The sequence below is a fragment of the Puma concolor genome, chromosome B4, assembly GCF_028749965.1.
Source record: "Puma concolor isolate L17-30 chromosome B4, mPumCon1.1.hap2, whole genome shotgun sequence".
Classification (NCBI taxonomy): domain Eukaryota; kingdom Metazoa; phylum Chordata; class Mammalia; order Carnivora; family Felidae; genus Puma; species Puma concolor.
The window spans coordinates 71396000-71422268 of NC_141673.1; the positions used below are offsets into that span (position 1 = coordinate 71396000).

General features: G+C 37.3%; 1 protein-coding gene across 5 annotated transcripts in view; it reads right to left on the reverse strand.

Annotated features, from left to right (window-relative positions):
- TMEM117 (transmembrane protein 117) overlaps window positions 1-26269 on the reverse strand; it is a 497242-nt gene that overhangs the window by 312551 nt on the left and 158422 nt on the right. The window contains exon 1 of one of the 5 annotated variants that reach the window (XM_086713609.1): window positions 3530-3728. The exons of the other annotated variants lie outside the window; for them this stretch is intronic. The gene's annotated coding sequence lies outside the window, so the exon portion shown is untranslated. Of the gene's footprint in view, window positions 1-3529; window positions 3729-26269 lie in introns of those variants that run through there. 5 annotated transcript variants of the gene reach the window in all.

A 26269-nucleotide genomic window follows, 5' to 3' on the forward strand; every position in this document is an offset into this window, starting at 1 on the left:
CGCCAGGGTGAGCTCCCTATTTAAAATAAAACCACTCGGCCTGAGCCTGAGCCGACACCAGACCTGCATAACATCCAGGAGACCCGGATGTGGCCTTAATGCAGATTTGGTGGATTTGACCAGAGACGCAAAGACCTATCTCAAAAGTAACTCCGAACCTCATTCTTGCCAGAAAGAGACACGAGGCAAAAGACCCAAGACATCCTCTCTACTAAGAATTCAGAAAGCAAGCAAGCAAAGGGGATGTGAGTCTGTGGTGACAAGAGCAATATTTTTAGCATCCTCTGAGAATCTCTTCTAGTGTGTCTGGCTGTGTGGGGGAAATAAAAAATTATACAATCAAAGTAAAGGAAAAAAGTAAAGAGAGCTGTACATTTCCCTCTTTGTATTCTTTTTAATTTCTATATTCTTACCTAAAAAGGGGGCTGCTTTTCCTCTATGTCTTCTCTAAGTTCTAAATGCCAAATCAGAATAAATGGCAAGACCTCCATTGGAGAAATCCTGTTTATCTTCATTCACGCACAGTGCATCAATCCATTTTCTACCAACACTTGGATGAGAAGCCAGAAGCCTCCTGAATGCCTGGGGAGGTACTGACTATTGAATTTCAATTTCAAGCAGTATTTCCCAAAATGTCACTTGCAGAAAACGTGCATCAAAGTCATCTAGACACTTACTAAAATGTGGATTCCCAGAGTCTGCAGCAACCCTACTTAACCACAACCTCTGAGTTGGAAGCCCAGAAACCTAAATTTAAATTTTTTTTAACATTTATTTATATTTGAGAGGGAGACATACTAAAGTGTGAGCAGGGGAGGGGCAGGGAGAGAGGGAGACACAGAATCTGAAGCAGGTTCCAGGCTCTGAGCTGTCAGCACAGAGCCCGACGCAAGGCTCGAACCTACAAACCATGAGATCACGGCCTAAGGCAAAGTTGGATGCTTAACCGACTCAGCCACCCAGGCGCCCCCCAGAAACCTAAATTTTAAAAGAAACTCCTCTGATTTTTTTTAAGCACACAAAAATTTGAGAACCAACTACACTGACTTGCACCAGGCCATACAAATTCCATTTATAGGATACATTTGGTATATTTTTTAATTCAGCGCAAGACCCCATAGCATTTCGTCACCTTTCTTGTTTTTTCCCTAGTTTTGCTAAAGTGTGCAGGGCACTACAGGAAGCTTTCAGTATCTGGATAACTAGAACATGCTTGGATCCAAATCCCAGGCTTTGTTGTTCAGTGGCCGTAACGTGAAGTAATTGAATTATCTCTAAATTTCAGTTTATTTATCTAGAAAACAGAAAACGGTAATAAAAGAGTAACACCTCATACACATTGTAAGGATTAAATGCAGTTTATGCTCCCAGCACCCTAAATAAATCAAAATTCCCATTCCTCATAATGTCTTACGTTGTTACTCCTTTTTGCCTAAACTTAGGGCCTCACTGTATTCTTTTGTAGCCAGGTTGGAGCCGTGGGTCATTAATTACTTTGGTCCCAAGGTCTCCCAGATAAAACAGCATCTGTCTTGTGAAGGGGAAGGATGAATGTGCACCTGGACAGAAGATGGATCTGGAGAGCAACACGAGCCTCTCCCAGCTGCATCGACTCTGAGACAGGAGGAAAAAAATGCCTGTCTGGCACAGAGCGCAGCTGTTCTGCTTCTCAGAGCTACTTGGAAACCCAGCTTTAAGTAAATCTCACCTAGAAAACCACGGATTTAGTCAAAAGCAAAGGGCAACTGTTATCTTTATAAAATAATTACGCAATTCACAAAACTAATGAAAATATACCTTCTTTACACCGAGAGCTCTTCAGGTGCATTTCAAATGTTTCTGCAAGCAGCATTCTATCCACGGATTTTCAGGAACGCTCTCCAGTATGTCTCAGGGCCCCAAGGGTGACTCTGCCTCTTCCCTCCCTAGAATAATGCTTTTCTTTACTCCTCAGTCTTCCTGCATTGCCTCCAGCAGCTCAGAACTCAAGATAACCAGAAAAAAAGTGACAGTGTTATCACAGTCTCCAAGCCCATGGAGAGAGCAGAGACCGTCTACTAGCCTCTCATTTGCTAGAGGAGGCTGGACGCAAATGGCAATGTGTCTGCGGGAAGAGAATCCAGACTTTTCATATGACTCTAAAGTTAGGTGCCAGGAACTAATGAATGAATGCAAGTCGGTGACATCTGTTCTAGTCCCTGTCCTGTCATTAAAATACCTGGGAGGCAGGCGCTTCTCTGGGCTTTGTCTTATCTCTGAAATGGAGCTTACTATCCTTCCTTGCTTTCTCCCAAAGGATCGTTACAGGACCCCAATGAGCAAATGTGCATGAAAGAGGCTAATAAATTGATACAGCAGATATAACGAATCACATATAACAGATATAATGAATCATAACTGCCAAACACAGGTTGACTGACCCAGCACCCATTCCCAAGTCCTTTTCCCACCTCTTCAGTAAGAGCTAAGAAAACAAGTATTTTAATTCCTCATTCTCTCTCAGAAGCACAAATGGCCTGTTACACGGAGGGAAAGCTTTCCTTGTACGGTACGGTTAAGTGTTGCCTTTCTTTCCTTCTTTCTGCCTTGAACAAAGATGTGACGCCTGGAGCTACAGCAGCCAGACATGCTATAACCGTGGGACAATGAGCACAAGGAGAAAAGCCAACAGGTGGAAGGTGATGGAAAAGAACCGTAGAAAGAGCTTGGTCTCTGATGGTATCATGGTAACAGTGAAGGATTCCAGGAAGGTCCTTCATCAAAAAGAAATACAAGAAAAAACAGTTTGTATTCATTTTAACTACTATTAGTTATTCTGTTCTTGCAGCCAAATGTATTCCTAACTGAGATAATGATAGAAGCCAGAATAATCACTTTTATGTTTTTATTTTATTTTTGACAGAGAGAGACAGAGACAGAGACAGAGACAGAGACAGAGACAGAGACAGAGTCTGAGTGGGCAAGAGGCAGAGAGCAAGGGAGACACAGAATCTGAAGCAGGCTCCAGGCTCTGAGCTGTCAGCACAGAGCCCGATGCAGAGTTTCGAACTCGTGGACCATGGGATCATGACCTGAGCCAAAACTGGATGTTTAACTGACTGAGCCACCCAGGCACCCCCCCTCCCAGAATAATCCCTTTTAAAACTTAAGTCAGATTGTGTCACTCTTTTGCTTCAAAACACTTCCAATGACACCTACCTCACTCAGGGGAAAGGCTGTCTTCCCAAGGACCGAAAAAGCCCTATGCGATTTCCCCTTTGTGAACTCCCTGGCCTCATCTCCGGCCATCTTCCCCTGACCTGGCTCACTCTTGGGTTTTGACTCAACACACTAGGTACATTCCTATCTCAAGCATTTTTTTTTTTCTTTACTCTTTCCTCCACTTGGAAGGTTCCCCTCTTTAGATATCTGCCAGGCTCATTCCCTTTCTTCCTCCAGGTCTTTGCTGAAATGTTACCTTTCAGTGAGGCCTTTCTTCTAACCCAATCAAACTGCAAAAGTTCCCCCTGCCCAGCACTGCTTCACTTACCTGTAACTTTTTAAATCAGTATGGATCCCCTATATTTCCTGCCAAGTATAGGTTTCACTCACGAAGCTGACTGAACACTTGAGGCTTTATACTTTTCTGAACTGTGAAAAGATCAATGGCTTTTAAAAATTATCATTTATGTCATGAACTTCCAAAATTGATTTGAGGGCATTTTTAAACAAGTCGCACGCATAGTAAACCATTACATAAATAATCACAATTAAAAGTCATGAAGAATAAACACCTTAATGGTTATTCCTCTTTCTACTTTATCCCAAGCTCTTTGGGTGGGCTCAAACTCCTTGGTAAGAGTCAAGAAAGACAATTAACTGTGACAACTGGCTGCCATCGCAGCTAGACCCCTATGCCAATTTACAAAAGTCCCTACCAACTAAATAAAGCCCACATTCTTCAAGGCCTGGAGTTTCCTCCAATTAAGCAATTGCTTCAAAACAGAACGGGTGACACGGGTGACTCAAAACATTTAGCTTGCTTACTGTGGCTCACCAAGTCAGCAGGAAATTCAACAAGTCTACAAACAGGTCCAGAGGATGCTCAATACACTTTCACTTCTAAAGCTAAGGCCAGTCCCCATGATCTCGTTTACTTATCCCTCAAACCCCTGCCAGATTCCTCACCTGAACTTCCCCCAAATCCTAACTGGACATTAATGTAAACCCCTGCCCCACTTTGCTGAGTTTCAACTGCACACGAGTTGATCTGCACATGAGTGAGATACCTTCATTATCTCATCATTTCTGTTGCTCACCATGCGAAGTCCTTCCCTTCTGGTCTGTCAGAACAATTTTGTTCAGCACGGTTTATAAAGCCCTTTACCCTAACAGCTTTACATGAATTTTTACCAAATAAAATTTGTGACTGGTTGGGGTTTTATTGTTTCCTTAAAAATATAATCCTATGGGGTGCCTGGGTGGCTCAGTTGGTTAAGCATCCAGCTTTTGATTTCGGCTCTGGTCACAATCTTGCAGTTTGTGGGTTTGAGACCCACATCAAACTGTCTGTGCTGTCAGGGAAAAGCCTAATTGGGACTCTCTCTCTTCCTCACTCTCTGCCCCTCCCCTGCTGGGTTCTCTCTGTCTCTCTCAAAATAAATAAATAGACATCATATATATATATATATATATATATATATATACACACATATATATATTATATATATACATATATATGTATATATAATATACATAATATTATATATAATATATATTATATATAAATTATATAATATATATAATTATATATATAATCTATATATAATCTAAAACATCTATATCTATAATATATATATTATATAAATTATATAATATATATATTATATATATAATCTAACTATATATAATCTAAAACATCTAATATATATTATTATAATATTATAATATATCAATTATATAATTATATATATAATCCAATAATCATATATGCATTTCTCAATGCTCTATTCATGCAATTGTTCAAGAAATATTTATTGAACTCTAAATATGTCCCTGGAACTGTTTTTGACATTGAGGAGAGTGGAGTTTATAGTTTACTATTTACTTTTGCAGGTCATATTACTAAAAGTAAATGAAAAGTGTTATTGTTATTGAGCACTAAATTAAGCATAAGCTTCTAGCAAGAAGCTTAAAACAACTAGAGAAATAGTAGTTTATCACATCACATTGGCAATCACAGTATTCAGGAGAAAACCTCTGCTTGAAAGAAAAGCGACTGTAAAGCAACCGATCAACTGAATCATTATACAAATGAAACTAGAAGCCACGGCAGAGAAACCCTCACTAACAGACTGAGAACATGCCCACTTCTGCCAGGAGCCACTTGACAGAATATGCCTGCCATCTAAATAACTTCAGTACCAGTAAGTGGCAGAATCATGGGTTAGTTTCTGGTCTAAATTGCAAGCTTTATTGAAATAATAAATTAGCCTGAGCTTCCAAACCCTTTCCAATTAAAAAAATACATATCATGCAAATAGCTAAGGTTCAAGTTAAAATAAGCATCTATACAGAGAAAGAGGATCTCTTTTGCACTGCTGGTGGGAATGCAAACTGGTGAAGCCACTCTGGAAAACAGTATGGAGGTTCCTCAAAATATTAAAAATAGAACTACCCTATGACCCAGCAATTGCACTACCAGGCATTTATCCAAGGGATACAGGTGTGCTGTTTCGAAGGGGCACATGCACCCCAATGTTTATAGCAGCACTATCAACAATAGCCAAAGTATGGAAAGAGCCCAAATGTCCATCAATGGATGAATGGATAAAGAAGATGTGTTATATATATACATTGGAGTATTACTCGGCAATCAAAAAGAATGAAATCTTGCCATTTGCAACTTTGTGGACGGAACTAGAGTGTATTATGCTAAGCGAAATTAGTCAGTCAGAGAAAGACAAATATCATATGACTTCATTCATATGAGGACTTTAAGACACAGAACAGATGACCATAAGGGAAAGGAAGCGAAGTAATATAAAAACAAGGAGGGGGACAAAACATAAGAGACTCTCAAATATGGAGAACAAACAGAGGGTTACTGGGGGGATTGTGGGAGGGGGGGATAGGCTAAATGGGTAAGGGGCATTTAAGGAACCTACTCCTGAAATCATAGTTGCACCATGTACTAAATAATTGGATATCAATTTTAAATATTTTTTTTAATTTTTCAAAGAATAAAAATAAGCATCTATATTTAAGCAGACACCCTTTAAACTTTTTGAAAGTAAAAGAGAAATCATATCAACTGATTCACACTGTTCTGATGGCTTTAAGGAGAAACCCTCTCCTCCATGACCTACTTAATTTTGGCTTGACTCCAGAAGTTTGTTATCATCTCTCTTTTTAGAGAATCATATCACGCTTCGTGGCTTTCTTTTTTGATCCAAAAAGACATAGGTCTCTTTCTAGAATTGCTTCTCAGTAATCCCTTCAAGGAGACCTCCAAGAGGCTGATGAGTTCACCTTGGCATACAAATGTTTAGAGTCTCCCTAAAATGGGAAAAGTTCTTCCTCTAAGAAATATTTTAAATTTACCTCCTTTCCACTTGATTAATGACATATTTAAAAGGAGCAAGTCTATTAATTTATAGCCTCTTTGTTGGTTGTCCCTAGCAACCACCTTTAGCCACTTTTCTCCCTCAGAGCCATGCATCTTTTATAAACGTCAGAAAATTGCATATAATTTTAATTGGCTTTATTACATCCTCCAAGGATGAAATAGAGTAGGCACAATGTAAAGAAACAAAGCCAGGATTGACATATTTGTATCCTATTTAACCACAGAGAAACTTTTTCAACTGGCAAATAGATTGGAGGTTACTTTTAGCAGTAAGATTGCGTTTTGAAAAGCAAACTGGCATCACTAATAAAATATTCAAGGTTATGCAGAGAATACAAACTGTCAGTGAGGGATTTAATGGCTCTGTGGCATTCTTTCATACTCCTAAAAATTCCTTCTTGCTTCAAAATAGAAAGAATTTTGTATTGAAGAAATAGTAAAATTTCATTGCTTGGGTTTTTGAAAAGAAGAGGACAAAAGATTCTTAAAGATGGGGTTTTGGGTCTCAGTGTCTCATTACGAGTTTTCCGAGGACTTTCCGCAGAAGGAGGGAAGATACTGTTTCAGTTCCAGTTAAATTCCCAACTGTTCCAGGGAAAAGACCTCGTGAGGCTCCTACGGCACCTGATGGAGAGTTAATGTGCTTTAAAAAACGAAAACAAACTGTTAAGATTATATTTCTAGGATTACATCTTAAGGTCCTTTTAGAAACTGGCTGTGGAATCATGACTATCCCACCATTATGGCCACAAGTAGACTTCTAGACACCCTCTCCATTTCAGTAACCTCTTGCAGCTTCTTAGCATTTATCAAATAAGATTCCCCAGGGGGAGAATCTTATTGGTTTAGCTCATCTTTTCCTGCCAGGCCATGGATCATAAGTCACTAACTGCAGCTTAGCTGTCCTGCGTCAGGGGATTCCTATATTCCAATCAGCTGTGGTTTAGGGCAGACGAGGTCCAACTGGTTAAAAACCAGTTGGCTCCCAGGCCTATTCCTTCAGGGGGAGAACTTGAAACACAGAAGTTCCTCTTACAAGGGATAAAAGGTAGAGAACTGCCATGAAACACACTGTAATATAGCCCATCATGATCAAAACACTGAACACATTAATGGGGATTACTCACAATGGGATAATTCCACCAAGGGCATAATCAGTGAGGCACAAAATGGGGGTATCATAGACGATGCAAACACCTTATATAGATACTTTAATTAAATGTCGTAAGACATACAAATTTAGTTAGTGGGCCTTCCTTTTTAAAGCAAACTGGCATATACCTAACCATTTCTTTCACACAAAGTTGGCAATAGCACTCCCGATATAATCTGAGGCATGTAGTCCTTCCTACCTAAATATATCCCTAGACTTTCTTCATTTCTACTCCAAATGGCAACACTGATAGAAAAGTTTGTAGAAGTAACGCAATGGCATTCAAAACTATCTTTCTCTGCTGCTTGGCAGTAGTTTTCATCATTTGTTCAATCAGATGGGCCAAAATATTTTCCTTCCTCAAGCCATACATTCAGCCCGAATTCCTCATCCCAGCAAATGGCACCACTCCCCAGTGGCACAGAGGATATGATGAAGGTCATCTGGGCATAAATTCCCATTTTGAGTGTCTCTCCCCAAGTTCTCCTAGGCAACATAGTCACTTCACTTTAAAATATCACTCTGAATTTCCCAAGCTTCTCCTTCTTCCTCCCTTTCCTCTGAGAAAAAGATGGCCACCTCTTACTCCCAACCTAAAAACCTATTTTTCGAATCCATCTAATCTCTCACTGTACCTTCAATCTCTTGCTCTCTACTGCTTCCCTCCTCTACCCCATAAATCTTTCTAATCTTAAAGCAATACACAACAACCATGATAAATTAAATGCTCGTGAATATGGGCTCTTCTCCTTATGGGGTGACTGTTTCAGTACTTCACCAACATTGCTGTAAATCTTGCCAGACGAAAAAACAACTAATCACACCAAGTACATCTCAGAGTGTGTAGTTTTGCTGAAATGCGTGAGGATTACAGAAGGTGTGTCACACAAAGCATACGTTTTCACTCAGAAAAATCTGCATTAAATGCACCTCTTCCTCAGTCTCTCTCCTTGACCTCAGCCACCGTATCTTGCCTGGAAATCCTCCCACTAGAAAGTGCTGAGACCAGTCTTTCCTCTTTCTCCCTCATTTATCTTACAGAGTAAATGTTTTTGCTTCAATATAAAACACCGCCTATCCAAGCTCCAGTAGCTTCCTCTTAACCACCTTCTCAGAAAAGTTCTAAAATGCTCTCCATACCATTGCCCCAAACCCTTCTCTGATGCTAAACACCAAAGGTCTACCATCATATTTCTCTTTTGTACTGCCCAACTTCTCCAGAGAATATACGTCCTCTGCCTCTGGTTGCTAACCACAAACTCCTCCTTAATAACCCTGCAATGAATTTTTTCAACTCTCAATTGAAATGACTTCCTTTTTAAAAAAAATATTTATTGATTTTTGAGAGAGAGAGAGAGAGAGAGAGAGAGAGAGAGAAAGGGAATGAGCAGGGGAGGAGCAGAGAGAAGGAGACAGAGAATCCCAAGCAGACTCCACACTGTCAGCACAGAGCCTGATGTGGGGCTTAAACCCACAAACTGTGAGATCATGACCTGAGCTGAAATAAAGAGTTAGATGCTTAAACTGAACTACCCAGGCACCCCTGAAATGATTTTCTTGAACTTCACCAAAAATCTCTTTAACTACCAAAGCCAATGGATTTCTTTAATTTTCTTTCTGTTATGTGTCTTCTCAGGGCCTTATTTTAAACTTTCCTTCCTCTTTAAACTCTTGTTTTGGGGATATAATCATAAAGCACAGCTTGAAGTCAGATAATCTTTTGTTCCAATCCAATTGCCACTTGAAAATTGCACAACCCAATTTAATAACCAAAGCCTCTTTCTCTGAGCTAGAATTTGGTGATCATATTTCACTGGGTTTGTTACGGAAATAAAGCGAGTTAAAGCCAACCATACACAGACTGAACCTAGTAGATGAGTAAGAATCACTCCTCCCCCCAGCCCATGTGACAATCTTCTTTTTTGTCACAGTGACCTTTTTCCTTAGTGACCTTCCTTTATTCTAACTTTCATGGGTTTTGCCTCTTCCTATCTGCTAAACATGAGCATATGTCAAAATCAGTTAAGACCGTGTTCTCTCTCTGCTTCAATGTCTCCTCCTCCTCCTCTCCTTCTCCTCCTTCTTCTTCTTTTCTCTCTCCCTCTCTCTCTCTCTGAAAACTCAAAACTCTATGGCTTTGACATATACAACCCTAACCTTCTTCCAATGTTTCTGTGCCTCCCTCTTGTCTATCTTCATATGCCTAAAAATAAATCTTCTTATCCCTGAAAATTGCTCCTCTCCTAACAAACTTTTCTCCCTAAATGCTGCCATTACTCCAGCAAGCAAAATTATTCAACAACTTCCCCAATGCCTGGGAAACAAAGTCTACAGTCTTCTGGGCATATCATGTCGAAGCCCTCTGCAATCAGCCTCCAACCTCAGCTGCTCCTCCATCGTACCTCAGAAATACCTGGTGAGCTCCCGCTGCCCAGCCTCCTTGGTCTCTCAGGCCCTCTTGCCTACACTACTCTCTGCATTTCCCCAACTTAATGTAAGCTCCAAGTTTCTTCAAAAACTAGGTCAAGTTCCACTTCTCCCTGAATCCTTCGGCAGTTGCTGCAAACTTTCCTTCTGAGTGTTGGCAGTGCTTACAGTTGATCTCACACCTCTATGCTTCCCATTAGCTTCCCTACATGGTTTGGTAAAGGAAAACAAGGGGCAATCCTAGAAGAGAAGGAAAAATCCCACATCTATGAAGACTCCCATGCACCCCAGTCTCTGGGCTAGGAGCTTTCGCTTATTCTCACATTATTCTTAAGAGGTAGGTGCTATTGTTGCATGTGTAATTGTTCCAGGGCTAGGAGCCTTCATATTTGTCATACTGGAAATCTTTTGATGATACTCACTTTCTCATTTCTTGTTGCAAGTTCCCAAGGTACTTGGGATAGTCTATGCCTAAAATGTGTCATAACAGAATTATGCAGCTACACATAAGATATTTTCACTATGTTCTTCTTATTTAGGCTGTCACCATTTAGCCAAGTGAGAGGCTAGGTCTCTAATTTTAGTCCATAAAGCTGTCACTACAATCCTCATGGACAATTTACAGTGACATGCCCATAGGCATGTCAAGAAGAAATACATATAAATGTCATAGTCAAATACTTGGTGGCAATTTATTCTGCTTTTTCTGTTGCTGTAATTTTAATGAGCACACTGCAAGTTCTCATAGGGGACCTGCAACCCATTAGAGAATGTTGCTGTATACACTATGTAGACACTTGCCTGTCATAGAGTGATTTGCTGACAAAATGAAAATTATGCCTTATTTCTTCAATGTGACAAGAGGTAAAATAGTGCAAACTTTTGTAAATTACTTACAAAATGGATGCCATAACCCATTTACACTTTTTTTTTAAAGTAAGGACCTCCCCAAAAAGAAATAGTGAGGTTATCACACATCCTTAAACTACAGCAATACATTCATTTGCTAGCACAGCTATTGACAGAACTGTCTCAAAAACTGTGCTTCTCTCCTCGTAACAATGGGGAATTTGCTAAATAAATAAATAAAATTATTTCAGTTATTTATTTATACATGTTCTCTTAAAGAAATTTTGATAAAGTGACCAGGTGGGTCACAACAAGCCATTTTCTTATAAATTCACCTGTTATTCCAACTTATTTCTAAATTATAACTACTTTGAATACACTAAAATATATTCCTTCCTTCTTTGATTCATACAGTTGGTTTCTCTGATCTGCAAAGTTTACAGAGGAGAAATGTGCTAAATATGTTGACAGTACAGTGAACAAAAGAGCTGAAGAAAGGGTTTAACAGCAGAATCCATATGAGTCTACAGAGCTCAGATTATACTTGCTTCATATCCACAGTTCAGTTTATTGTAATAATTATATGTACATTACAGAAACCACTTTCCTGCGGAAGAAGAAACACTATTCAGAGTGAATGTATCTCTGTGTGTGGGTTTTTTTTTTTAAATCACCATGACAACTTTTACTTCTTCAGTATATGAATTTGTTAACTGCTTGAGACAATGTTAAGGAGGAAGTATCCTGAAAATAAGAAGCAGTGTTCAGTTCAGTATCAACTGCAGAAAAATACAGAAACCTGGAAAATGATTTCATTGGCATTCACGACATAGAAAAACTGATCCAGGTAACATCACCTACTGATGCCTTCCCGGGTCGCACCTGGTGAAATAGCTTTCTATTGTGATTATAAAAGATCATGTTCAGTGAGAAAATATAGGTTTCAGATTTTGTCGTAATGATTTGACTATCTCTTGTTGTATAGGTGAGCTTTCATTTTTGACTAGAGGCTGCTGAGATTCTTGGTGAATATATTATTTTGAGCAAGTTAAATTGCCCAGTATCTGATGTCAATAACAAGTATGATGATTGTTTCAGAAAAGAGCATCTCTATTTCCTACACCTCTATATTGTTGGTTCTCTCCAAATTAAATATTGAATAAAAATAAATGATGAAACACAGCTGCTCTCAAATGGCTTCTTATCAACATAATGGGAATTAAAAAAATGTTTCAGCAATGATTTATTTTTGCATAGAGTAACTTCACTTAAATAAAATTGGAAAAATTGGTGAAATCCTGATATTGTGAATTGAAGCCTGTACAGGTATTAGACCAGACCCAGTCCCCACTGCTTAAAATACAGACACCATTTGGGGCGCCTGGGTGGCGCAGTCGGTAAAGCGTCCGACCTCAGCCAGGTCACGATCTCGCGGTCCGGGAGTTCGAGCCCCGCGTCAGGCTCTGGGCTGATGGCTCAGAGCCTGGAGCCTGTTTCCGATTCTGTGTCTCCCTCTCTCTCTGCCCCTCCCCCGTTCATGCTCTGTCTCTCTCTGTCCCCCAAAAAAAAATACAGACACCATTTAATGCAAAATAAATCAGCTGCATGCAAGCTTTGTTATTCAATTTTATCCTGACCAGTATTTTGTATTTCTATTTCCAGATAAATAAATCAAGGAACAGAAGAGCATAGTTTCACCCACAGCCACGCAGCTCATCAGAATTAGGGCCAGAATCAAGATCTCTACACACTTTCAACTATGCTCTTTAGGCTGCCCCTCAATAATTTGTATTGACTTTTTAAGATTAATCTTTAGTTTTTAATCTACTGGCTCGCCATATACCTTCTATATTTTTATCCAAAACACTTAGTCATAGCACTGACTTTTTATGGCAAATTTTCTTCAGAACATCTGTGACATTATCCACAAGTATATGCTGATTAGGGGGGAATCTTTTACTCTCTTTCAGGGATATGAGTGGTGTATGCGTGCAGTTTGGGGAGATCCACAAAACGGTTCTTCATATCCCCTTGTCTCCTCACAGCACTTATTCCCTCTCTGTCATTATCTCGTGTTACTTGCCTCCCTCTAGACGTTTCTTAAGAGCAGGACATTTTTGTTGAACAAACGGTGCATTCAGAAGACACACTCTTACCAACGTGGCGATTTAGATATACAGCTCACTTTTCTTTTTTTTTTTTTTTCAACGTTTATTTATTTTTGGGACAGAGAAAGACAGAACATGAACGGGGGAGGGGCAGAGAGAGAGGGAGACACAGAATCGGAAACAGGCTCCAGGCTCTGAGCCATCAGCCCAGAGCCTGATGCGGGGCTCGAACTCACGGACCGCGAGATCGTGACCTGGCTGAAGTCGGACGCTTAACCGACTGCGCCACCCAGGCGCCCCTACAGCTCACTTTTCTAATGAGGGCAGGGATTCACGGAACACAGCCACCATCTTAGATTTAACACTTCATTGTAAGACACAACTCTTTAAGCTACCTAAAAGGAAGACAGCCATTATTTAAAGTAATTTCCTTCAAAAAGTCCTAGACACAAGTAGGGTTGAGCTATCTGGCTTTCTTCCAGAGAGTCAGCGATAACCCACAGGCGTGAGACTTGCTTTGATCAGAGCTTTTGCATCCATTTCCACACCTTGCGTAGAGGTGCCTGCTCACGTCTGCTCTGCAGAACAGCTTGTGCCAGGCTTCAATGGCACCAAAACCTTACTTACTTCACACCCGGCTCATTAAGCCTTCAGGTGACCTTAATGTGCCTGCTATTTCTCAATCTTTAAAACAATGTCACAGGCTCCATTTATAGCTCCGCTTTCTGAAGGAAATGCTCCCCCAACCCAAAATATGTGGCTCCTTCTCTTCTTTGATTCCTGGAAATAGGAATTTGGGAAGGCAAGATGTGTTGGCCACAGATTCTGATGCTAGGCTGCCTGGGTTTAAATTGAGGCTCCACCACTATGGGTGATGGATGTGGATATGGAAACACAGCAAGTTATAAAATCTCTGTGCCTAGGTTTCTTTGTAAAATTTGGATAATAATATAGCTCGTCCTATAAGCTTATTATGAAAACTTGAAATTATGTAAAATATATCTGTAAGATACACACACACATGCATATACATTAAATAATACATATACACACATATCACTTAGCACAGTGCTTGGCACATAGTGTTAGTTGTTGTTTTCAGGTTGAATAAACAACCTATTACTCATTTTTCTTCCTGTGTCACCCACTTTCACAGTTGTTCTTTAAGTATAATTTATGTTACAATACAAAAGAGACAGTCAGGCTCAAGTTCCTGCTATCTGCTAAAGTTGCCACACACTTTCTCAAAGCTGTATTCTAACACCTGTAACTGTTATTAACATTGCAAAATTCCTTCCAACTTTCTCTTTAGGTAAGTGTAATTAAGACCTTCAAACAATCTCTAGAAAAGAGATTATAATATAAACTAAAATGTTAACTCGACAGATGAGAAAGTTTCCCAACATAGTATAAATAAGTAGTTTGGGAACGGAGATTTGAAAAGAGGTGTCAGTATCCTCATTCACTGATCCTGGGAAGAAAATGAGTAAGATGCGAGAAAAAGCAATTTATTATTTTATAAAAAATAAATGTTTATAAATGTGTATACATGTATATATCTTTTAATTCCACTTCTCACAGTTTGTCCTAAAACTTTGTTTTGTTCTGTTACCATGACTTTTTTTTTTCATTTCATTCCACTTTGCTTTATTGCACTTTGCAGATATTGCATTTTTTACAAATTGAAGGTTTGTGGCAACTCTGCATTGAGCAAGTCCATCAGCACCATTTTCCAAGAGCATTTACTCATTTTGTGTATCATGACTTTCTTTTAAAAAATATAGAGCTAAAAACAAGCTATAGGTATAATAATTTATATCATTTTTGAATTAAACACAATAAATTGCCTTAAGCTTTTAAAGATAAATTGCATAATATATTAAAGACATAAAAAATGATTATAACATAGGCAAAAAAACAGGAACAAGATATACAGTAGGATAAATTTTTTGCTTAAAGATGATGTGTTTGTATCTTATTTAAAATATATTTATATGGCACTCATGTTTCAGACACTGTTCTAAGCACTTTGAAAATATTAACTAATTTAATCTTAATACTAACCTTATAATAAAGGTATTATTATTATTACCACTTTACAAATGAGGAAAATCAAGGCACAGAGAGGGAAGCAAACCCTACTGATGTCACAGAGCTAGTAGGCAGACATGCCAGGATTTGAACTCAAGCAGTCTGGTTCCAGACTCCATGTTTTTATTCACAATTTTTTTTCCCTAGGGTTGATTTTTAAATACCCATATTTTAAAATTTTTTCTACAGTGAATTTGTATGATTTTTATTATAACCCAAGTGATTTTAGGTGTGTGATAGGAAATATAGATAAAGGATTACAGTATCTCTGAGGCTGGACGTCTGTTTCCAACAGTTATTTATTTTTCACCTAAGTGTGTATTTTCATTTAAAAAAATGTTATCAACACAAATAGTTAGTAGAGATATATAAACTTTTTATTTAATACAAGTTTTGTCTAATGTAAATTTTCCTGTCTCTATTTAATTTTTACAGGATAAAAAGCTCCCTAATAACTGTTTAAGCAGAGTTTGTACCGCAGATTTATACTTTCCTTGTTATAAATTGTTTTCTATGCTACACTTTGATTTGAATTATCCAATTGTCTACTTATAAACAAAGAGCTCTCTGATAACTATCTTAAGGTTAGCTTACAGCTGTGGCTCGGCTGCATACGCAGATGGTATTTGGGGATGTGGACCTTTTGGGGGGACTAGGGAAAGTCTACATCAACAATCTTTATTGCTGCTTATAAAGAAAATATCAGTCATTGCACATCCTACCTCACAAGCCTAAAAGCTAATAGGAAAACTATGCTCCCAGTGATAACAAGGTACTTCTGATATTTAAAACATACTTTGTAAAGAATTCCAAAGTTTTCAAATTTTATTTGTAGACATCTTTTTTTGAAATATGCCATATGGTTTTTAAGATAACCTCTCCGAGCAGATTTTGCAATTATCACAACCAACCCTTTGCCACAGTTCAGTTGCATTTCAGAACTGATTGTTCATATATTCAGGGAGATTTGTAAGAAAATCGATTTCCAGACTATGGAAAAGAACAGACTTCCCAGAAGTTTCAATATGACCCCAAGATTATCTTCAAATTCAAAGCATTTTAATTCCCTCAGACATCTTTGAAAATTTACAAATTACCAGATAAATGATTTCCTTTCCAATCCTCGATTAAGATTTATAGCCACATATTCTTTCTACATACAAACCTTTCAAAATAGGAAAATATCTTTCTCAATATATGTCATTAATCTGAAGGCCTTGACATCCAGGGGATCTCCATTCAAATCAGTTCACCAAAGGCAAGACCTTCAGGATGTTTACAGCAAATATTAAAAATATGTCACTAGTTATCAGGCATGCAATTTTTCAAGAAGTTCTTTGATCTGCATCATTTCCTTTCACTTATAATTACCTAACTTGGTGAAAAAAAAATTCCAAGAACATTTAAAGTTCTCCCATCCAGATTTAAATAAAGCCATACTTGTTCTATCTAAACTAATAATGACACTGAAATAATTCTGTTGCACTTTCACCATGTTACAGGATGTTTAATGAGATTTTCCTGTCTCTCTTTTGGCTGGGGTCCTTGGACAACAGGTCCCAACCACTCCTAAGATTCAAGGGTGGTGGTATGGTAAAAAATACATATTTGATTTTGTCCCAGGTTCCTGACACACAGCTTCAAAAACCCTGGGATTTCCGAAGTCTTTGTTTTTCATACCAGTCCCTTTGAACCATATTAGAGTTTATACTAGCAAAGTTACTCATAGGACTGAAAGGGGGGCTGAGCAGTACAGCTAGATAGCTTCAGGACGGAAAGGCTGGCTGCCAGAGAAACCAACTCATGATTGGAGGGTTAGAATTTTTATCCCCACTCTCCACAACTTCCAGGGAGGGTAAGGGGACTGGAGATTAACTTCAATAATGTAGCCAATGAGCTACTCAAGCATGCCTGTGGAAAAAAAACAAAAAACAAAAACCCTAGATAATACTAGTGAGGCTTGGAGATCTCCCCTGTTAGTGAACATACTGCTGTGCTGGGTACAACTAGCATGCTTGGAAACGGCATGGAAGCTCTGGGCTCAGGACTCTTCCAGACTCTGCTTCCTTAAATATCAATCTACTTGACTGTTCATTTGTATCCTTATAAAACTATCCTTGTAAGTATAGTGCTTTCCTGAGTTTTCTGTCATTCTACTGAATTTTTAAACCTGGAGAAGGATTGGAAAAACTCCTGAATTTGTAGCCAAGTAGGACAGAAGTGCAGGTGGCACTGGAGCCCAAGACTTGCAGGTGGCATCTGACGTGACAACAGTCATGGGGGACTGAGACCCTTAACCTGTGAAGTCTGTGCTAACTCAGACAGTGTCAGAATTGAATTATTTAAAAAAAAAAAAAACCCACATGGTGTCAGAGACCACTATAGAGACCTTACAAAGAACCTCTTCTGCAACCCTGATGTGGACACATCTGAGGGTGGAGAGACTGAGAGAAGAGGCTGAAAATGATAAGAACTCTTAATATTCCATAGGGTCAGAGAGGGATGTTCTTGGACCTTAAGCTCAGGGAAAGCAGTATCAGAGAGATACATATTGTCTCCTAGAACTAAGATGATTCACTAAAACTGGAATGTGGCCTACATCTGAGAAATCTAAAGAGGAAGAGACTCTGTCTGGCTCCCTGATCTGACAGCCTTGCCAAGAGAGGTCCTGCAATGGGGATAGGGCAAAATAGCATAATGTACTGAGCTAAAGGATATGTGATTTCCCCCATGCCCCTCGATCAGATATGTACCATGCTTGAGAAGATTAGCAGGAATTGTCTTAGTCTCTGGTCAAGAGCACACTTGGGATGAGGTGGGGACACCGGAAGTGTCTTGGGAATGATGGTGGAACAGTAACTGACCAGCCAAAAGAGATTTCATTTGCCCACATCAAGGGAACTACAGGGGAGACATTCCCAGCAATGCTGCCTTAGGGACTCAAAAAAATTCACAAAATCACCCACAGCTGCCTGAAGAGTCCCAATGGGACTGACCATGACAGTTATGGTCTTTTATGACTCCTCCTGCTCCTTCCTCCTTGCTTTGATGGAGGAACCAGAGACAGCCTAGAAAATTAGGGAAAGATGTCAGAGTATTAGGTGGTGAAATAGGCCTCTTTCCTAAGGCCAGCCTGAAGCAGCCTGAGGCAGGAGGAAAGGGGCCTTTAAGCACTTTGGGAGGTTGATTATTGCCCTGCATTCAGCTGACACTGCTGCTGGGAGGACTAGAAGTAATCAAATGAATTTATTTTTTACTAAAAGTAGCCAGAAATGTCCTGAGACATGGTCTCTAGTTTATCAAAAAAGGTGGAAAGGGGTGAACCAGTCCCAAAGAACTGTTGAAAAAATACCTACATTATTTCAAAGAGAACTAATCATGAGTGAGACAGGTATCTTCCCAGACCTTTACCAGTATTGCTAATATTTATTGTTTTATTATGTGCCACACACATTTAATCTACATGGTAACTATGAACTCTACACACTATTATTATCACCTCTGTATCTGACAGGGAAACTGAAACCCAGGTAAATGAAATAACTTACAACATTGCAAACCTCTTAGGAGTACGGCTGGTGGGCTGGTATCTGAACCCACATCTTTTGGACGGCAGAGGATTATGCCCTGATTTAATGCATCATGTTGACTTCCCAATCAAATGCAGGTTTTTAAAAACATTGGCAAAATGAGTAATGGTGATTAAGTACATGAGATTTTTTTTAAAGTTGCAACTGCACACTCAAGTTCACTGGCTTCTCTAGTAACTTTGAATAATAAGTAAGATGCATGAGGGACACAGTCATTTGGGGACTGGTGTCTCCACATTGTCCCCACCTCTGTCTCACCACTGCCCCATTCAGGTTACCATTTTATGCCTCTCAACTCCTTTTTCAAGATGATGATTTCCATTGCCAAACAACTTGATCATGGAAAATCTAAATAGATCCATCCCCTAAATGATTACCTGGTTCACCACTTGACAGGAAGGGAAATATTTAGTGAAAGAGTACACAATGTACAATTCTGCTCTTACAACATTAGATCTGCCAGACCCTCATTTAACAAAAATTTTTAATTATATACCTCCAGGCTTCAAGTATATTTTATTATTCATTTATTCTTGAGAAATGAAAGGAAGTCTGACATTTCTTGCATATATACATGGCATAGAGTCTGCTGTTTCATTAGCACAGATGTAGATATGATCTATTATTATTGTCCTCATCATCATTATTATTATCACGATCCTCCCTTCAGCATCAAATTATGGTGGCTACTGTGAGTTGGGGAGAGGGTCTGTAATACCTCTGACAGTCCACGAGATTTATCTTATTTTGAGACTGCAAGGTCCCCTCAGGACCTCAAGGGCATCTGTGTGTCTGTCTATGTACATTTCCTTCTCCATTCCTGAGCTCCCCACCCTGAACTGTATATGCCGTCTGTGACACACTTGGGAATCCTTCAAAATGAATGACTCCACAGTATATAACACATAAAGGGATTATTATTGTTGTCTTCAATTATCTCAAATCCCAAGGATCGTAATAAATGAAGCCTCAGGAATAATGAAATAATAAATTTTCATTTAGGAGAAGTTGAAATCTGAATATCCTTAATATATGCCATCACTCTCAGTCCTAAACTTCCTAGAACATGGGTGATATTGCCCTTGAATGTCCTCAGGGCTGTCAGTAAGATTAAATCTTCAGTCTTTACTGATGTAAATTCTTAACTCAAGGGAATAGAAGACATTCTTTGTGAAACAAAAGGTGACAGATAAAAATGGTTTAAAACATCACTCTTTAGAACTATATTAGCAATAGATCTCTGAATGGTTCTTACCACATTGAAAGTTCCTTGAGTTCATGTACCTAACAAGCACAAAGCCTCAAAATATGCTTGTTTCATCAATATTCTATTTTTAGAAGATTTTAAAAGGAAAGACAGATCAGATTCAGAGAGACCCGGAGACAAAGAGCTGGGAAAGATGACCAGGAAAGAGATGCATTTACATACAAACTTCTCAGTGCCTATAAGCTGTGAATTACACATTACACATAAGCTTCTGATCTGCTTTAGATGGTCTGCCATTCCGAAAGTCCCACCTAACAAACAAGGACTGTGGTCTGGAATTGCCACTCCCCAGAAGCTTTCTCTGTTGGGTTCCTAGCTTTCCAGTGACCCTACCACTCTCCCCTCCAATCCCACACCTCACTCCTTTGCATCCTGCAACAGAACTGTGAATTGCTGATGGTTTTTACCTTATCAGTCCCTCCCATCCCTCTTGTTGATTGACTATATGGTTAACTTTTCTGTAAAATTTGCCAAACAAAATAAAACTTTATTACTCACTGAGCATCAGTCATTATTTGCTCTGGGAAAGTTGATATTTGCAAGGTGGCAAAATCTAAATAAAGTAAATTCCTTTGGCCTTGCTTTCCAATTGAAAAGTCATTAACTCAGCCTTTCATTTGAAGAGCACAAATGAACAAACATTTGATATTATGTTTTTTAAATGATTTGAATTATTTAAAATAAATTTTGTTTCAGTTTTCTTTGTTTTCCATAGTCTAAATATTATTTTGTTACATATATAATTTTTGAACACAGTGTTTTAATGAATCCTTTAAAATATCAAAATATTCAGCAAAATATTCATATTCAATTCATGAAAAACTGTCATTATCTTATACATGAATACACATAAACTTGTCTACTGGTACTCACATGTAACATCACAAGCAAGGAAATAAATAAGGAAACGGATGTCAGAATGGATAAAGAAAAACAAGACACATCTATATGTTGCCTACAAAATACTCACTTTAGACCTAAGGACATCTTCAGACTGAAAATGAGGGGATGGAGAAACATTATCACACAAAGGGATGTCAAAAGAAAGCCACACTTGCAATACTGACATCGGACAAATAGACTTTCTTGCTCTTGTATTGTTTTTATCCTGCTTTGGTATCAGGATAATACTCACCTCATAGAATGATTTTATATGTGTTCCCTCTATTTGACTGCCTGTAAGATTTTGATAAGACTGTCATTTATTATTTTTTTAAATGTTTGGTAGAATTCACCAATGGAATCATGGAGTCCTGGCTTCACTGTGCTGGGAGATTTTTAATTCCTAATTCAACTTTCATTCTTACTATTGGTCTAAGAAGATTTCATACTGTGTGGATTCAAGACTCAATCTTAGTAACTTGTGCATTTTTTAGGAATTATCTGTTTTTCTCCCCTAAGTTATCTAATTTGTTAGTATATAATATTATGTTACCTGTAACATTATTATCGCTTCAATTTCTCATTTTGGTTTTTGAGTCTACTCTTTTTTTTTATTCGTAAATGTAGTTAAAGCATTGGCAATTTTGTCTATACTTTTGGAAAAACTGGTTATTACTTTCAGTGTTATGTTATCGTTTATTCTGGTCTCTGTTTTATTTATTTCTGATTTTTCTTTGTTATTTCCTTCCTCTATTAAATTTCAGTTAAGTCTCTTCTTTTTCTAGCTCCTTGTGGTATGAGGCAAGTTGTTTACTTGAACTTTTTCTCTTAATACAAGCAATTATAGCATACATTTTACTCTAACGTTTGCTTTTTCTGCATCTCATCAGTTTTGGAATATTGTGTTTTCTTTTTCTTTTGTTATAAGACATATTTTGATTTGCTGTTTGATTTATTATTTGGCCCATTGCTTGTGCTGTAATGTGTTGTTTAATATTTACATATTAAATATTTGATATTTACATTCTAGATTTTTCAGCTTTGTTTTATTGTTGATCTTTAGTTTTGTAGTGGTTGGAAAATATACCGGGTATGATTTCACTCTTCTTAAATTTGTAATATTTGCTATGTCTTTTTTTATGTGATTTAACCAGAGGTTTATCTTTTAGAACCATGTATTCTTAAGTATGCTTCAAGTAAAAAATGTTCTTGTTGAAGAAAAAAAAAAGAATTATAAAATCACTATATTATATACCTGAAACTAATATAATACTGTATGTTAGCTAAACTGGAATTAAAATTAAAAACTTAATGAAAAAACTAGGATGGATTACCCATTGTCTGATTCATATTTTCTAATACTAGCCATGCAAATATCTGAAGTGTGCTAAGACCTGTGCAGAATATAAATGATAAATATCACTACAGCATTAAACACCCCTCTTATGAAGTACTGATTTGTTATAACAATATCTGTTTCTGAAAGTCTTCTTTTTCCTGAAAAAAATAGCCTGAACAGTGCACATTTATATTTCCTATGCTCTAAGTGTAATTATGTTCACAGCCATTGTCAGCTAGTATGACAAATATGCTTTGTATTGTTGGTCAACTGGTATCACTCTGTCATGCTAAAAATGTTCTCAGCCAATGAGCACACTACCTTACTAGGAGTTGAACATGCTCTGAAATATTTACTATTTATTGAGCTATGGCCTTTATTTTTGCCCTGTATTTTGTACAGTAAAAACAGTTTTGATCCATAATAGCCGGGAAAAAAAAAAGATTTGCCAATGATAGTACATACCAAAATTTGTTGGATTCAGCTAAAGCTGTATAGAAATGAATAGGAATACGTGTAATCTTTAATATATATAATAGAAAAGAAAAAAGCTTAAAATTAATAAATTAAATATCCATCTCAAAAACTTATAAGCCTACTAGTAAAATAAATGCAAAGAGAGCAGCTAGAGAGAAGTAATGAACCTAAGAGTAGAAATTAAAGAAATAGAAAACATAGAAAAATTAAGGATGACCAACAAAGCCAAAAGTGGAGTCTTTGGCATGGCCATAAAATTGGTAAGCCCTTGGAAAAATCAGTCAAGAATAAAAGAGGGAGAGCAAAAGTAATAATGTTAGACATGAAAAGGAACACAATTCTAAAATCTGTACATATTAAAACTGACAGTATTATAACATTTATGATAATGAATCAGAAATTATAAATAAAATTAATACATTTTGAGAATAATCCAACAAAACAGACACAAGGAAAAAAATCATCTTATAACTACTCAAGAAATTAAATATGCAATTTAAAAAATTTTCCCAACAAAAGTTCAAGCCCATATAGCTTCATTGAGAAATACTATCAAACATGTAAAAGAAAAAAATAAAGCCAACTTTATATAAACATTTCCAGAGACTAGATAGAGAGGGAACTTTTCTCAACTTATTTTAGGTCAGCATAACCTTGATACTAAATTATGACAAGAAATTGATGCAAAAAAAATATTAGAAGTCAGTGTCACCTGCAGACATGAATGCAAAAATCCTAAACAAAATATCAGCCAGCCATATCCAGTAATATACATAAGGAATGATATACCTTGATCAACTTGGAATTTTTCCCTGAAGACCTAGCATATTGAATTTTATAGTCTACAATGATGTAAGGGCTTATGGACTACAAAAATTAGGTACTAAAACTATAGACTCCTGAACAAAGCAAGAATTTTGAAAATGCATTACACGCTACAAAATAATGAAATGGAAAATAAAACACCCCCTTCAGAAGGAAATGAGAGAAACACACCTATTTATCTTGAATATAGATGGAAGTGAATGATTTGGGGCCTGAATTCACGATATTTGTGTGTTCAGAAAAACCCAAGCTAAGATATCAAGTAATTAAAGCTTGCTAGAGGGTACAGTTACAGACAAAGCAAACTCATATTCTCTCTACAATAAAGAATATCAAATACAAACTTTAAAGAATTGTGAAGATAAAGTTCAATGAACTCTAAGTTCAAGTGTATATATGACAACAGCATGAAGAAATAAGCAACCAAAATACAGAAATAGCAGAACAACAAAATCAAAGATTGCTGATCTTGTATTTAGCATATAATCTGATTTAAATAATGATGTTTAATAATATTTGAAGAATTTTTTTAAGTTGATTAAAGAGATTATTAAAAGTAAATGATTAAATCCTGGCAGACTCACCACTCCCAAAACTAATAAAATTTTAGGAACTGAAAACTGTAATTATTAAATGTGAAAAAAAAAACTGGAATAAAAGGCAAATTATACATAGCTGAAAGGAGAATTAGTAAAATGAAATGTAAATATGAAAACATTACTCAGGGGTAGTAAAGAAGCTTAATTATGGTCAGAGAACATTGCTGCATAATATAGACTCTGAAATTTTCTGAAACTTGCTTTATAGCTGACCTATTAAATGGTCAGTTTTTGTAAATGTTCCATATGGGCTCAAGAATATTACATTATTAAATAGAGCATTCTGTACTCTTCCAGCAGATCATGTAGCTAATTATTTTGTTCACATACATTTCTCCTTTTACTTCTGTGAATTATTGCCCTCTATATTTTGATACTTGTTATTAGATATGTCACAAAATATTCCTGACAAGTTGAACATTTTTTGTTATATAGTGTTATGATCATCTCAATAGATATAGAATAACCATATAATAAAATTTAACATCCTCTCATGGAAAAAAAAAAGAAAATTTGTATCTAACTATAAATAAAAGAAAACTTTTGTCCAACAAAGAAGATATTAAAAACAAATCTTAAAGCACTGATTGAAAATCAGAAGACAAGAATTCCTTCCATTACCACTAAAATTCAATGTTATACTGGAGGTTTGTATCAATGTAATAATACAGCAATAAGATATAAAATAGATAAGGATTGGGAGTGAGGAAGCAAAATGTCATTATTTACAGATGGTAGGATTGTTTATAAAGAAACCTAGAAGGGGGTACACATAAATTATTCAAATTATGAGCAGAGTGTAACCAGTTTGCCAGATATAAGGATATAACATATAATCTAACTACAGTCCTATATACCAGTAAGAAATTTTGGAAAACTTAATTTTAGAAAGCAAGAAAAGATGTGGAGAACAATCACACAAAATATAAAGAACCTGATGGTGGTATTCTGGAGCCAGCTTGTGCAGCTTAGAGATGATTTCATTGTTAAATTTTCAAGAATTGTGCAAGCAAATTGTTAACTACCACCATTGTTAAAAATTGAATTATGTGAACCTACAATTAAATACTTAATCATGTTGGGGCCCCTGAGTGGCTCAGTCAGTTAAGCGTCCAACTTTGGCTCAGGTCATGATCTCACGGTTCTTGGGTTCGAGCCCTGTGTTGGGCTCTGTGCTGACAGCTCAGAGCCTGGAGCCTGTTTCAGATTCTGTGTCTCCCTCTCTCTCTGCCCCTCCCCTGCTCATGCTCTGTCTTTCTCTGTCTCAAAAATAAAATAAACTGGGGCGCCTGGGTGGCGCAGTCGGTTAAGCGTCCGACTTCAGCCAGGTCACGATCTCGCGGTCCGGGAGTTCGAGCCCCGCGTCAGGCTCTGGGCTGATGGCTCAGAGCCTGGAGCCTGTTTCCGATTCTGTGTCTCCCTCTCTCTCTGCCCCTCCCCCGTTCATGCTCTGTCTCTCTCTGTCCCAAAAATAAATAAACGTTGAAAAAAATAAAATAAAATAAAATAAAATAAACATTAAAAAATGTTTTTTTAATTTAATAAAAAAATAAAAAGAACTCAGTGGGGTAAAAAAGACATGGATATGCCTTCCACAGAAGAGGAATATGAGAGATCAATAAGCATATGAAAAGATGTTCAACCCCATCTACAATCAAGGAAATTAAAATCAAAACTACAGTGAGATACCATACTACTCACACCTACCAGACTGGCAAAGATTTTAAAAGTTTGAAAAGAATGTGAAAAAATAACAACTGATCTTCAGTATATAAGAGAATAGTTTGGCTTATGTAACAAAGTGAAGGTGCGTATAACCTATAAACTTACAAGTGGACTCCTACTGATATTTGCAATCTGTACATACGCAGACAATGAGACATGTACAAGAATATCCTTAGCAACGAAGTTTGAATTGGCAAAAAAAAAACGCAAGCAACCAAAATTTCCACTAAGAACAGAAAAGATAAATTATTTGTTGTATTTTCCTTCGATGTAATACAACAGTGAAAATGAGCACACCTTAGTCATAAACAATATTAATACATCTCAGAA